We start from the raw sequence: 15,384 nt of genomic DNA, 5'->3' as shown, positions 1-15,384 counted from the left end.
AGTGAGATGAGATTCAGTGAGTTTTAAGGTTTAGTGAAATTTAGTTAATTGAGATTTAGTTGAGGCGAGGTTTAGACGAGGTGAGGTTTAGTTGAGGTGAGGTGGGGTTTAGCCAAGGCGGTTTAGTGAGGTAGGGTTTAGTGAGGTTTGAGTTAAAGTTTAGTCGAGGGAAAAGTTTAGTCGAGGTGAGGTTTAAGAGTGAGAAGAAGATTAGTCGTGAGGTGTGAGGTTTAGTGGAGGTGAGGGGTTTAGGTGTGAGGTGAAATATAGTAGTGAGGTGTGTTTAGTTGAGGGGCGACGTTTAGTGAGGTAAAGTTTAGTCAAGGCGAGGATTTAGTCGAGGTGTCAGGTTTAGCCGAGGTGGGGTTTCGTCGAGGTGGGGTGTTGCCGAGGTGCGATTTAGTCGAGGTGGGGTTTAGTGAAGGTGGGTTTAGTCGAGGTGGGGTGTTGCCGAGGTGAGATTTAGTCGAGGTGAGCTGTGAAGTGAGTGGCTGAGCTCAGGAAGGGAGACCGAGGTGCTGCTGAAGGAGATAAGACCATGTCTGGGATGCGGGGCTCAGAGGTGAGACTCCAGGGAGCTTTGACTTGGAGAGTGGGCAGAAGATGCCAGATAAATGTCCTCTTGGGAGCCTGGGAACGGGGAAAATGCTGCTGCTCCTTCACAGATCATCACCACCCCCAGGAATTGGTGTCTATGAGGAGTGGATGAGCTCCCTGGGCTCTGAAGTGGATCACTGACATTAATATTGATCTGGGAGGCCATTCAGACCATCTCCCTCACCCTTCTAGTTGTCTGTCTCCATCTGGCAACTTTCCCCAGCTGTGAGGAAAGAATATTAACCTGAAATATTGACTCCGTTTCTACCTCCACAGATGCTGCCTGACTTGCTGATTATTATCTCGGGCAATTTTTTTTTTTTTACAATAGTGGTTTTGCAGGAGCCACTGTGTGCTGCTCCTGACTTCAGTGTGGGGGAAGTCCATGATTGTCACTGTCTTCATTGCCAGAAATGTAGACACTAATGTCTGTTGGCTGGAAGCTGCAATCTTGAATCTTGACAGGCAACATTTTGGGTCTGGACCTTTCAGGCAGATCATGCCAGACCTGCACTATAAATGCAGTTTCCTCTCTTACTGTGATATGGTTTATTACTTCTTGGAATCAATAATGTGTTGATCTTCCTGGAATGTAATTAACAGCTGATTTCTTTCAACCGTAGAAAAAAACTCACTATATTCTGCGTGAAGAAATATCTAATTTCTATCCTGAAGAAGTTACCCTTTAATTTTAAGTTGTGATTCTTTATCCTGGAATTGTCCTGTATTAAATTTTTTAAATTATATTTTCAAAATCTGTTTTGGAATTAATATCTGATGATTACAGATTATGCACCAAAGTGAATCAGATACAATGTTTGTTTTTCCAGGATGCTGACAAGTTCAAAGACATTGCTGGCTATTTTTCCAAGGAAGAGTTTGAAGAAATAAGTGACTGGGAGAAGCTCCGTTATAAGAACGTGAAGCGGAATTATGAAGCCATGCTTGCTGTTGGTTTGTACAAAATTTTGTCCACTTTTTTTTCCCTTTTTGCCCTTTTCTAATGATGCATGCTGACATGAAATTTTTTTTCCCACATGAAAACTAAATAGATCTGTGGTTTCTGAGACAGACCAGGTCCTTGGTGAGATCCTTCCTTTTCACCATTTCACTCCACAGGTATACTTTGACAATATGTCTGAGGATATTGAACATTCCTGTTCTTTGATAACATATTTGCTGTTGGCTCTTCCTTGTGATCTCGGTCTCTGAAGTCATTGGCAGATTTTCCTTCAAGAAAGTGAGTTCACTTCAAGCATCCAGTCCAGACAGTGTTCATGGCTAAGTACGAAAAACCTGTGTCGAGTAACTACTTTGAGAATTCAGGAATATCCTCAACCTCTTGCATCTGTGGTCAAGGTTCCCACCTGATCCAACATTGGATCTATCGTTCCCATGTTTAATAAGGCCACTGTGATCTACCTCACTGACTTCCATCTGGTAGCACTCAGATTCACGGTAATAAAGTTCCTACAAAGGTTGGCTAGGGTGCAAATCCACTCTTGCCTCACAAATGTTAGACAGAGCTCTAGGGGATAGTGGAATCAAGGGATATGGGGGAGAAGGCAGGCACAGGTTACTGATTGTAGATGATCAGCCATGATCACAATGAATGGCGGTGCTGGCTCGAAGGGCCAAATGACCTCCTCCAGCATCTATTTTCTATGTTCTATGACTTGGATCCACTTCAGTTTGTGAACTGTCAAAGCTGGTCAAAAGTAGATGCCATCTCACTAGCTCTGCATCTGCTGTAGACCACCGAGAATACATGTCAGACAGCTATTCATCAACTACGGCTTGGCATTCAACACTATCATCCCCTCCAAATTACCAGTAAGGCCCAGTACCTGGTTCTCTGTGCCTTCCTTTGCAACTGGATGTGAGAGAGAGGGAAATTGGTTGAGTGGTGCTGCAACAATAACCTCCAGCTGAACTCTTAACAAACTTGTGCAGATGTACTGTAGAAAGTATCCTGACTGGTTGCATCATGGCCTGCTAAGGCAATCCAATGCAGAGGAATGCAAGAGGCTGCATGGTGTGGTGGACTCGACCCAGTCCATCACAGGCACACACCTCCCCACCATCAATAGCATCTACATGAGAACGCGACAAGAAGGCGACATTGGTCATCAAGGTTCCCATTCATCCGGGCTGTTCTCTCATCTTGCTGCTACAATCAGGTAGGAGATACTGAAGCCTGAAGTCTCACCACCAGGATCAGGATCTGCTACTTTCTGACAACTGTATTCTTGAAACCATATGTGCAATCCTAATGCAACCGTGATTCTTATTGCACAACCATAGACTTTTCATAACAACGTAATTTGACTGATGTCTTGTAGAGTTGCACAGTCTTCTCGCAGCAGTCTTACAGAATTTCTACATAATTAGTTTTATGTATATCCGTCTCTAAACCTGTTATGCTTCTGCAAAGTAGCCTTTCATTGTATCTACATCGTACATGCATACAACAATAAACTTGACATAATTTGGAAAAATTGGGATCGGGATCAAACAAACCTGTGTCATCACTTGTGCATGCCAGAGACTGAGTTATTCCAACACTTTGTGTTTTATCCTTGAAGTTCCTCTCTTAACATGTCACTGCTCCCTCAAGTACAGCACACTCCTGCAAAACATTTCCATAATGAGCCTTGGAAAATGGGAATATATTTCCATATGTCTGGAAAAACCCATTGGAGGAAAACACAGGCAGTGATTTCTGTTGTGTGAAGGAATGAGTAATTGAAGATACAGACTCCAATCTGAGACTAACTGTTTGGTCCACTGTGCAACAGTAATTCCTGCTCTCCTTAATGTCCCAGAGACAGGTACTACTTGCAACAGGCTCCACAAGTTTGTCGATGCTTAATCAAATGTGTCATTAATGACGCATCTATAAGTTTGCAGATGACACCGCTGTCTGGTCATGAACAATGAGGAGACAGAGTACAGGAAGGAGAAAGAGTACCTTGTAACTTAGTGTCAAATTAACAACATCCCCTTCAATGTCACAAGATGAAAAGCTAGTTCTCGACTTCAGGATAGAATACATGCCCCAATCATCATCAATAGTGCCAAAGTTCAAAGGATTCTTGGGCGTAAGATTACCAACAATTCTTTGTGGACCAATCTCATTGAAACAACAGCCACTGTTCCCCACAGTTAACAGACTACTGAATGGTCCTTCGATAAGCTAGATACAGTCCCGATTCTCCAACCTAGTTCATTTTCTCTGGAACTGTTGCATGACAATACTGAGAAATATATTTTGCAGTCTGCCATCTTTCCCTTCACTCTACCTTTTCTACTTGTGATGTATTATGTGATTTGATTGGATAGCATGCAAGTTAAAGCTTTTCCCAGTATTGCAAACACGTGACAACAATAAACATAAACCAACTGCTCTCTTTGTAAAATTCTGCAAATTAATTGACAGGATTACGTAAACCATAGGCATTGGTTTCTCCCAGATGAACAGAGTGGCATCAAGGCTCCAGATCTTGCAGAATGCACAAAATGCTTTATGGCTGCCCTTTATGAAAATGTAACAGCATAATTAATTTGTGGGAATCCTTGATCTGTGGCTGTTCAAGATGGAGGAGGACCACCTGGAAGGCCTTTTGACCTCTTCAGGAAATCAAAGAGTCTCAAAAATATCACGATCCCAACCTCATAAGCCATTCACTCATATAGACATCAGCAGCAGAGTCTTTAGGTTACTCCAAGACCTAAAGAATTAGTTCTCTCAAAACTGACAGAGCTGGAATGGGAGTAGTGATCCTCTACACCAAGGGATTGCCAATAAACAAGGGATATCAATGTGGACATTGAAATTATCTCAACATCCCTGGAAGAGATCATCCACAACACTCAAGAAGCCTGGCACTCTTCATTCCAAAGTACACTGGTCTCTCCAACCTGAAATGCACTGTTTACTATCTCCATAATGCACTGGAGTCTTTGTGGTAAGACTTCTATAACAACATGTCCCAAACCTGCAGCCTCTACATCATAAAGGTTGAGGGCAATGGGTGCTTGGGAGCACCACAACCTCCACATTCTGCACCATGTCACACAAGGGGCAATTTGGAAAGAACAAGAAATGCCAGCTCTGCCTGTGATGCCCTCAATCTTTCAATTAATAAACAAATGTCTGAAAGATAATGTTTAGAATTAAATGTTGCGGTATCTGTTCCTGCCCTCATTTTTATGTGCACACACACTTTTTTAGTTCGTTTTTGAGATACAGTGTGGAAACAGGCCCTTTCGGCCCACTGGGTCCGCGCCGACCAGCGATCCCCGTATTAACACTTTCCTATACACTTCTAGGAACAATTTATTTTTACATTTACCAAGCCAATTAACCTACATACCTGTACATCTTTGGAGTGTGGGAGGAAACTGAAGATCTTGGAGAAAACCTACGCAGGTCACGGGGAGAATGTACAAATTCTGTACAGACACCACCTGTAGTCGGGATCGAACCCGAGTCTCCGGCGCTGCATTCGCTGTAAGGCAGCAACTTAACCGCTGTGCCCACTGGTCATTGGAAAATTTGAAAGGTCCCAAAGGAGAAACTCCTGCCTGATATATTAATGCCTTGCAAATTTATTGACTTTGCAAGGCATTAATATATCAGGCAGGAGTTAATAATAATATATCAGGCAGGTTACGTGTGTCAAACCGTAAGATTTGTCTTATAACTTTTGATGAAATGAGTACACCCAGCAGACTTGTGATTAGTCCCAGATTATTGGCAGCAGGATATGTACAGTTTTGCTTTTAATGACTATTTCCTCCAGGAGAGGTTCCTTACCAACATTCAAAAATTCCATCATTGATTTCAAATTGAACTAACTTTACAATCAATACCAAAGCTTTATGTCATTCAGAAGATGGTGACCATGGATAGCACAAACCCATAGACATTGGGGCACAGTTATGCTTTTTGATGTTGCAACTTGTCACAGTCCTGAAATCAGAAATTGGACAAAGGTCAATGTTCCCATTAATGAAGAGGTGGGTTGCCCTAGTTGTTCATTATTCAATCCATTTACTCAACCATGGCACAAAGTGTCACTGTGAGTACAGGCAGCTAGAATAAGCCATTACTTTAAACCTGGATGAATGGAAAGAAGAATTCTGATTGATTTCACTTACTACAGGGATGAGTGGTCATTGCGATTTCTGACCTGGAAATATACACATTCTCATCCGTCATACTCTTCATGCTGGTTGATTTTTCTTTAACTCTGAAAAATAATTGTAAGGTTGTTTGCTGTCTTTGTCAAATAGACGTGACAATTGAATAATAGCATGAATACTCTGGAGGAAATAATGATAACATTGCAAAGTGATATTTCCACAGATATTTGCACTGTTAAGTTCAGTGAAGATAAATACTTGAAGTTGGCCATAACAGATGATGAGCATTTTTATTTTTCACAGGATTGGATGTACCAAAGCCAGAATTCATGACAAATCGGAGGAGAAGGCGTCAAACCCAAGTCTACGAATCTAGCGAATCAGATGAGGATTCGACACCTAAACTTCTGACAAAAAATGCAAAACGTAATTTAAATCTGTTTGAAATATTAGAAACATAGAAGCATAGAAAATAGGTGCAGGAGTAGGCCATTCGGCCCTTCGAGCCTGCACCGCCATTCAATATGATCATGGCTGATCATTCAGCTCAGTAGCCTGTACCTGCCTTCTCTCCATACCCCCTGATCCCTTTAGCAAAAAGGGCCACATCTAACTCCCTCTTAAATATAGCCAATGAACTGGCCTCAACTACCTTCTGTGGCAGAGAATTCCACAGACTCACCACTCTGTGTGAAGAAATGTTTTCTCATCTCGGTCCTAAAAGACTTCCCCCTTATCCTTAAGCTGTGACCCCTGGTTCTGGACTCCCCCAACATCGGGAACAATCTTCCCGCATCTAGCCTCTCCAACCCCTTAAGAATTTTATATGTTTCTATAAGATCCCCCCTCAGTCTTCTAAATTCCAGCGAGTACAAGCCCAGTCTATCTAGTCTTTCCTCATATGTAAGTCCCGCCATCCCAGGGATCAATCTGGTGAACCTTCTCTGTACTCCCTCTAAGGCAAGAACGTCTTTCCTCAGGTTAGGAGACCAAAACTGCACATTAAATGCAGTTTTTCAACTATAATTGATTCTAATCAATTTGGCTATTAGCCTATGGAATCTGGTGCAAGGGTGATTTTATTCTTATCTTTGGAGTGGTAGGATACTTGTTAAATTGGAAATGTTTTTCCCAATGTGTTATTTATGAAATGTAAATTTACTTTTCCTAATTTTTAATTTTGTGATATGTTGCTTCCATTTTTAACTCTAAAACATTAGATATATCCAGAATTGCCAAACTATTGAGATACAATCTGTGCTTTTCCAAAGCAGCACTGATGTGGCACTTTTTTTCCTAAGGAGTCAGAATCTTTAGGCACCCTTTTAAGAATGCAAAAGGCAAGAATACGAAAAGAAAGCCCGTCGTAAAGGTAAGAACAGAAATTATTCCCAGGATAAAGGACATGTGAGAATTAACAGAGTGGCTCTACATTGGCATTTTATTTTCTACAAGATAGAAATGACTGCTTTTTAGACAAATCTTCGTCACTGCTGTTGGAGTCAGGTGCTAACATTCGCAAATAAGTTTTTATTGTTGAAAGAGGAACAATTGTTCCCACATTTTCCCATATTTGCTGACAATATCAAACTTCCTTTTAGAGTAGAGTATGAAAGACGAGAGTTCACTGAAATATTGCACACAAGGCAGTTACTGCTTTTATTAGTAGCTTATTTGAGTATCCAAGTTAATAATGCGATGGAAGAAATAATCGAGAAGAAGTAGAGCCAATCTATTTGTGTCCTTATGAATCACAGGTTGCACCAAAATGTCTCTTTACAGGTCATAACAGGGGAGGGCAAAAGAGATTTGGGAGGAGCCGCTAAGGAAACGAAGGAAGGCACAGTGTTGGTGAAAAGAATCAAAAGAGCAACAGGTAATTCTGTTTGTAAAAGTAAAACTCAAAATGAGTAACTCCTGTGCATTCCAGTAAATGATGGAGATGATATAATGACCATCTGACTACCACCATGTCATTTCAATTCAACTCATAGAACATGTTGCATATTATGTAACTAACTTCCATATTTTACAGTTCAACCACTTACCTGACTTGAAACAATGTAATTAGGTTATTTTTGGCTTTCTTTTTTCAGTTTTGGGATCTACAAGCGAGGAAACGACCAAACAGACAGACAAAATAATTTATAATTTACGAAATAAAGAGAGGATCATCTATACAAAAGAACAGGAACTCCATAATGACGATTACCTGTGTATGTCCAAAGGAACCAATTTATTTCTTCAAAGCAACCATATTTCATTAGGAGCATTGAAGTGATGGCATGGTGCATTGGTAGCCAGTGCAATGGTGGAACAATGCGGGCTTTGGTTCAAGAGCACAAAATTGTGTTCACTCATGAAGAAATTTTTTCTTTTAACATTAATCCCTGGTACTTTCCGTAAAATTTGATGTTAACTTCTGGAATTTTGTCAGACATTGGAATCTGACATTGATTCCCCGGTAAACTGACAGTGACTGTTTAAAGAAAGTGTGGTTCATGTCCAATTTATGTAGGCACTTTCCTGGTAACTGGGGGCATCATAAAGGATGTGAATGTAAGAGTATTGCTTTGTGTATTATTAATGTAGGGCTATGTGCAGTATGACCAACTGACGTTACCAAAAATATTAATCAAACTGTTGTGATACATTGTGGGAAGAACAATGAATTGTTAATCTTTCTTTATCTTCTTGTCTTTTAACTTTTCCTGCTATGTCATTTTGTGGGTATCTATGTCATTTTGTGAGTTATTTTGCCATCTACCTTCTTGTCAGCAATAATCTTGGAAACATTGCAGGTGCCTTGCTCTAAGATGTCTTTGAAGATGTCTATTTGCCAACTGTCATAACTTTCCATCTAATCTCCTAATCTAAACAATCTGACCTTAATATATCAGTAAATGGCTCAATATAATTCTCTATGTTCTGTTTTCACTTCATCACTCATAAGATCAATGTACGTTCCTGTCATTTAAACAAGGAGTCCCAAATGATTCTTTATTGCAAAGCTACCAGTTAATTCTGTCATGTTGCACAAGATATCCAGCATCATCTGTGGAAAGAGAAACACAACTAATGTTTGAGGAGGAAGACCCTTTGTTGGAACTTCAATGTGAGATGCTAACACTGTTTTTATTTCCATAATTCTTCTCTGACTTGCTGGGATTACCAGCATTCATCTTAGATAGAACGTTTCCAGACTCATTTCAGTTTCAAATTCATTTTCCCACGAATTCAGCATTTTTTCCCTTTCCATATGAAGATTGAATTTGACAACACAAATATTTGATTTCCCTTTTGTGAAATGCTCTCTTTCTTTGACATTTTTGATTAACCTTCTCTCTTATTCCATCACATGATTCCCTGAGCCAAATCTGTTCATCACAGTTGCACTCATGTAAAATTATATTAGTCCGGCCAACTCAACCTTGTCTTGCATTTGGTAAAGTGCAGTTTAGATACAAACCATGCAATTACTTTTCTACATTGTATACTTTATTAAATCTCTTTTCTTTTTGCATAGTTATAGGGTGCAAGTTGCATCAGGAGTTAAAATTGGCAAGTAATAAAGGTACAGTAGCCTGGATATAGGGTGCAAGTTGCATCAGGAGTTAATATTGGTATGTAACAAAGGTAATGCTAGGGTGGTTAAAGAGATTTCAATATGCAGGCAGACTGGGAAAATCAGTATGATACAGGACCCTAAGAAAGGGAGTTTGTAGATTGCCTCCAAGATGGATTCTTTGAACAGCTTGTATTGGAGCCTACCAGGGAGAAGGCAATTCTGGATTTTGTGTTGTCCATTGAAACAGATTTAATAAGGGAACTCAAGGTAAAGGAACCGCTTGGAGGTAGTGACTGTAATATAATTAGTTTTAATATGCAATTTGAGCGGGAGAAGGTTAAATCAGAAGTGTCGGTGTTGCCGTTGAACAAAGGGGACTATGAAGGCATGAGAGAAGAGCTGGCCAAGGTGAAATAGAAAGGGATCCTAGCAGGAATGATGGTGGAACAGCAATGGCAGGAATTTCTGGGCATAATCCAGAAGATGCAGGATCATTTCATTCCAAAGGCGAAGATAGATTCTAACGGGAGTAGGAGGCAACCGTAGCTGACAAGGGAAGTTAGAGATGGAATAAAACGAAAAGAAAAGATGTATAAAATAGCAAAGAGTAGCGGGAAGCCAGAGGAGTGGGCAACTTTCAAAGGACAACAGAAGACGGCAAAAAGGGCAATACGGGCTGAAAAGATGAGGTAGGAAGCGAAGCTGGCCAAGAATATAAAGAAGGATAGTAAAAGCTTCTTTAGGTATGTTAAGAGAAAAATATTAGTAAAGGCAAATGTGGGTCCCTTGAAGGCAGAAACGGGTGAAATGATTATGGGTAACAAGGAAATGGCGGAAGATTTGAACAGGTACTTTGGACCTGTCTTCTTTAATGAAGGCACTAACAATCTTCCAGATGCACTAGTGGACAGAGTATCAAGGGAGTCAGAGGAACTAAAATAAATTTGCATTAGGCGAGAAATAGGATTGGGTAGACTGATGGGACTGAAGGCTGATAAATCCCCAGGGCTTGATGGTCTGCATCCCAGGGTACTCAAGGAGGTGGCTCTAGAAATCATGGACGCATTAGTGATTAATTTCCAATGTTCAATATATTCAGGATCAGTTCCTGAGGATTGGAGGGTAGCTAATGTTATCCCACTTTTCAAGAAAGGAGCGAGAGAGGAAACGGGGAATTATAGACCAGTTAACCTGACATCGGTGATGGGGAAGATGCTGGAGTCAATTATTAAATAGGTAATAACGGCACATCTGGATAGTGGTAAAAGGATTGGTCCAAGCCAGCATGGATTTATGAAGGGGAAATCCTGCTTGACTAATCATCTGGAATTTTTTGAGGATGTGACAAGTAAAATGGATGAAGGAGAGCAAGTGGATGTAGTGTTTCTAGACTTTCAGAAAGCCGTTGTTTGATTAGGTACCACACGGGAGGTTGGTGAGCAAAATTAAATCACATGGCATTGGGGGTAGGGTATGGACATGGATAGAGAATTGGTTGGCAGACAGGAAGCAAAGAGTAGGAATAAATGGGTCCTTTTCAGAATGGTAGGCAGTGGAGAGGAGTGCTGCAAGGCTCAGTGCTGGGGCCGCAACTATTTACGATATAAGTGATTTGGATGATGGAAGTAGAAGTAACACTAGCACGTTTGCGGATGACACAAAGCTGGGTGGCAGTGGGAACTGTGAGGATAATGTTAGGAGGTTGCTAGGTGAATTGGACAGGTTGAGTGAGTGGGCAGATGCATGGCAGATGCAGTATAATGTAGATAACTGTGAGGTTATCCACTTTGGCGGCAAAAATAAGGAAGCCGATTATTATATCAATGGTGTCAGATTAGGTAAAGGGGAATTGCAACGAGACCTTGGTATCCTTGTACACCAGTCACTGAAAGTAAGCGTGCAGGTACAGCAGGCTGTGAAGAAAGCTTATGGCATGTTGGCCTTCATAACAACAGGATTTGAGTATAAGAGTAAAGAGGTCTTTATGCAGTTGTGTAGGGCCCTGGTGAGACCACATTTGGAGTATTGTGTGCCGTTTTTGTCTCCTAATTTGAGGTAGGACGTCCTTGCTATTTAGGCAGTGCAGTGTAGGTTCACGAGGTTAATCCCTGGGATGGAGGGACTCATATGAGGAAAGATTGGAAAGACTATGGTTATATTCACTGGAGTTTAGAATGATGAGAGGGAATCTTATAGAGACATCAAATTATAAAGGGACTGGACAAGGCAGATGCAGGAAAAATGTTCCCAATGTTGGGGGAGTCCAGAACCAGGGGACACATTCTAAATAAAGGGGAGGCCATTTAAAACTGAGGTGAGAAGAAACTTTTTCACCCAGAGAGTTGTGAATTTATAGAATTCTCTGCCACAGCAGGCAATGGAGGCCAATTCACTGAATGAATTTAAGAGTTTGGTAGAGCTCTTGGAGCTAGTGGAATCCAGAGATATGGGGAGACGGCAGGTACAGGTTAATGATTGTGGATGATCAGCCATGAGCACTGTGAAGGGCCAAATGGCTCGAAGGGCCAAATGGCCTCCACCTATTTTAGATGTTTCTATGATGTTGGGGGAGTCCAAAACCAGGGACCACAGTTTAAGAATAAGGGGTAGACCATTTAGAACCGAGATGAGGAAAAACATTTTCACCCAGAGAGTTGTGAATTTGTGGAATTCTCTGCCTCAAAAGGCAGTGGAGGCCAATTCACTGGCTGCATTCAAAAGAGAGTTAGATAGAGCTCTTGGGGCTAGCGGAATCGAGGGATATGGGGGAAGACAGGAACAGGGAACTGATTGTGGATGATTAGCCATGATCACATTGAATGGTGGTGCTGGCTCGAAGGGCCGAATGGCTTACTCCTGCACCTATGTCAATGGTCTTAATTCATCTGCCTTGTTACAAATGCTTCATAAGTTCACATAATAGACGGTTACTTTTATCCTTCAAAACACTTTTCTTGGAGTTGACTCCATGCACTACAGCACTGTTTAACATACTCTGCATTACATCATGCTTGGTATTACTAAATGCAAAATTATATTCCATGGTCATGATTTTTCTCTTGATGTTTATAAATATTCATACAGTTCAACACGGCAGCCATTGGAGTCTTTGCAGGAAGCAGGGTGGGAAGAAGTGTAGACAAGGTAGTTGTGGACTGTCAGTGGGTTTGTAATAGATGTCAGCCTGTGATGGAGACTGAGATCAAGAAAGGCGAGGGTGGTGTCAAAGATGGTCCAAGTGAATTTGAGTGCAGGATGGAAATTGGTGGTGAAGTTAATGAAGTCCATGAGTTCTGGATGGGTGCAGGAGGTAGTACCGATGCACTTGTAAATGTGACGGAGATCGAGGTCAGGGATTGGGCCAGTGTTCGCATGGAACAGGGATTGTTCAACACAATCAAACATTAACTAATTTACTGTAAAATAATTACGGGTGTTTAAAGTGGCACGTCAGAAACTATGATCAAAAACAAAGCAGCAGTTGTAGCAAGGATGAGAAATTTGCAGAATAGTGAAGTGCAGAGAATTGTGCTGAATGATGTCGCAGGTGTCAGAAAACTTTGTGGATGCACTGATTTTATTCAAAACATCCTGGGAGCAACTCACACTGAATCACTGAGCATTTACAAAGATGCAGTCAGCCCCTTTGCCCTGCTGTCGTCCTCAGCAACTCCCAGCTCATGATGTTATTTGATATCTGCACTTTGCTTTTCACTTGCCCATTTTAACAAGCCAGTGATCACACTGGGTTAGAAGAATTCTTAAAAACTTACTGACGTGTACCTTGTTCCTTGGGGGATATCAAAGACAGAATCCATCCCCCTCGAGTCTTTAACAGAATCATCTGGTGATTGATAAATCCCTCCTCCCCACAATCTTTCACTAGTCACGCCTGTAAATTATTTCAATTAACATCTCCGAGCAGCTCCATTAACACTGACGCATTTACTAATCTGTCTTCCAAATCAGAGCGTGGATTTTTGCTGAAAGTGATCATTTCTGTTTCCTTCTCCAGCGGTAGACGGCGTGACCCAAGGAGACTGTCATCCCTGCCCTCACTGCACTATAGCATTCACCACGGCGGAGTACCTTACAAGGCACTTAAGAAGGCATCCTGAAGCCTCCAGACCAACGCCAGCTGGTCAACCTTCTTCCTCCAGAGTGGACACTGATCCACAAAGTAAACGTGAGCAGAGTCCGCTCACACCATCTGACGGAAGGAGGGCAATAGGGAAGTCAAGTGATATTCCAGGACGAATAACGGAGAGACAGCATGAATGTGCAGAATGTGGGAAGTGTTTCACGCGGGCAGGGAACCTTCACCGACACCAGCGGACCCACACCGGAGAGAGGCCGTACACATGTTCTGTCTGCGGGAAGGGCTTTGCATGGGCAGGGTACCTCCACCGACACCAGCGGACCCACACCGGAGAGAGGCCGTATACATGTTCTGTCTGTGGGAAGGGCTTTGCACTGGCAGGGAACCTCCACCAACACCAGCGGACCCACACCGGAGAGAGGCCATACACATGTTCTGTCTGTGGGAAGAGCTTTGCACACTCAGGGAGCCTCCACCTACACCAGCGGACCCACACCGGAGAGAGGCCGTACACATGTTCTGTCTGTGGGAAGGGCTTTGCACGGGCAGAGCACCTCCACCTACACAAGCGGACCCACACCGGAGAGAGGCCGCACACATGTTCTGTCTGTGGGAAGAGCTTTGCACACTCAGGGAGCCTCCACCGACACCAGCGGACCCACACCTGAGAGAGGCCGTACACATGTTCTGTCTGTGGGAAGAGCTTTTCTTATCTCAATCAGCAGAAAGCTCACACCTGCCGTGAAACGTGCCCCGTGTGTGGGAATGTTTTTAAGGAAACAGCAGCTTTCACTGTTCACCTGAGAGCCTGTGTAGAACAGTAAAAGGTCACCAATTGTCAGTGTTATCATTTCCTTTATATTATTTTATTTTATATTATTTCAATTATTTCCTTTTGAATTACGTTGAGTAATTATTTATGTTTCCAGTCAGTATCAATATTGGCACTTGCTGTATTTCCCTCTTTATGGTGATGCTTTGTGTGGAGAAGTCTGGGGTATAAGGGATGGGTCCGTGGTTCCCACTGCCTGTGTGAATTGGGGACCAGGAACAAGTATCATTGCCGCATGTCCGACCCTCTCCAGACTGCATCTTCCGACTGGGATAGACTGCCCCCACTGGGATATTCTGACTGTGCTGTTGTGATGCAGTCTGGTTCTCGCACTGTTCATCAACACGGCGATTGATAAATCAGCCACTTTTATTGTTGCCGCAAGTCAGGAGAACCGTTCTGTGCCGTGGGCTCATTGCTCCGGTTACTTTGATCAAACTGCTGGTCCCTGCAGGTTTCACTTTATTCCTGTGAGATTTCTTGAAGCGGTGATCAGTAAAATGCTGACACTGGAGTTTGAACGTTTAAAGTGTTGTTCGAAGTATAAGCAGAAAGTGAGTTTGTAAATTGAATCCTTGGTTGTGTTGGTTGATGTAATTTATTTAACGGAGGTTTGAGACCCGAAATGTGTTTTAATTTGTATTATTCTGCGTTGTATTTAAAATATTTGTGTGTGAGGCGATTGACCAGCACCTGCGTTGTCCCGGCTAAATCTGTTCATGTTATTCTCATGTTATTAAAGTAATTGTGTTGTGAATCAATGTGATTGGAGTATGTTTAATGCATCAACTCCTGGGAGCTCCGTGCATCATGTTCCCTGTTGTTGCTGATGGGAAGTGCAGCGGCTCAGTGGACGCACGGCGCTGGTCACTGTGTAATCCCCTCCTGCCTCATCACCAAACCTTCCCAGCGCTCGGCGCTCCACCCCTGCCGCTGCAGCGCCTGCACACATGCACCGTCCAGTATTTATGCTCTGTTCAGCCGGCCGGCTTCACCCTCTGCAGCGCTGCATCAATACACACGCAGCTCATGCAAGCTGTTTCCCCAGTCTGTGTCCGATGCGCTTGTGACGTGGTCCCTGCTCCTCCGGCCGCCGTGAGGTTCCCGCGGTGGGCGACGAGTGCGTGTGTGTGTGGGACC

General features: G+C 42.5%; 1 pseudogene across 1 annotated transcript; it reads left to right on the top strand.

Moving 5' to 3' along the window:
- The first annotated feature begins 538 nt into the window (after positions 1 to 538).
- On the top strand, positions 539 to 14,960 carry LOC144612200 (uncharacterized; annotated as a pseudogene). Its single transcript, XR_013549641.1, has 5 exons — positions 539 to 562; positions 4,037 to 4,144; positions 7,528 to 7,621; positions 7,842 to 7,961; positions 13,329 to 14,960. The product of XR_013549641.1 is annotated as an uncharacterized LOC144612200 (transcript).
- Positions 14,961 to 15,384: the final 424 nt, after the last annotated feature.

The sequence above is a fragment of the Rhinoraja longicauda genome, chromosome 43, assembly GCF_053455715.1.
Source record: "Rhinoraja longicauda isolate Sanriku21f chromosome 43, sRhiLon1.1, whole genome shotgun sequence".
NCBI lineage: Eukaryota > Metazoa > Chordata > Chondrichthyes > Rajiformes > Arhynchobatidae > Rhinoraja > Rhinoraja longicauda.
This window is presented reverse-complemented; position numbering and strand designations above follow the sequence as displayed.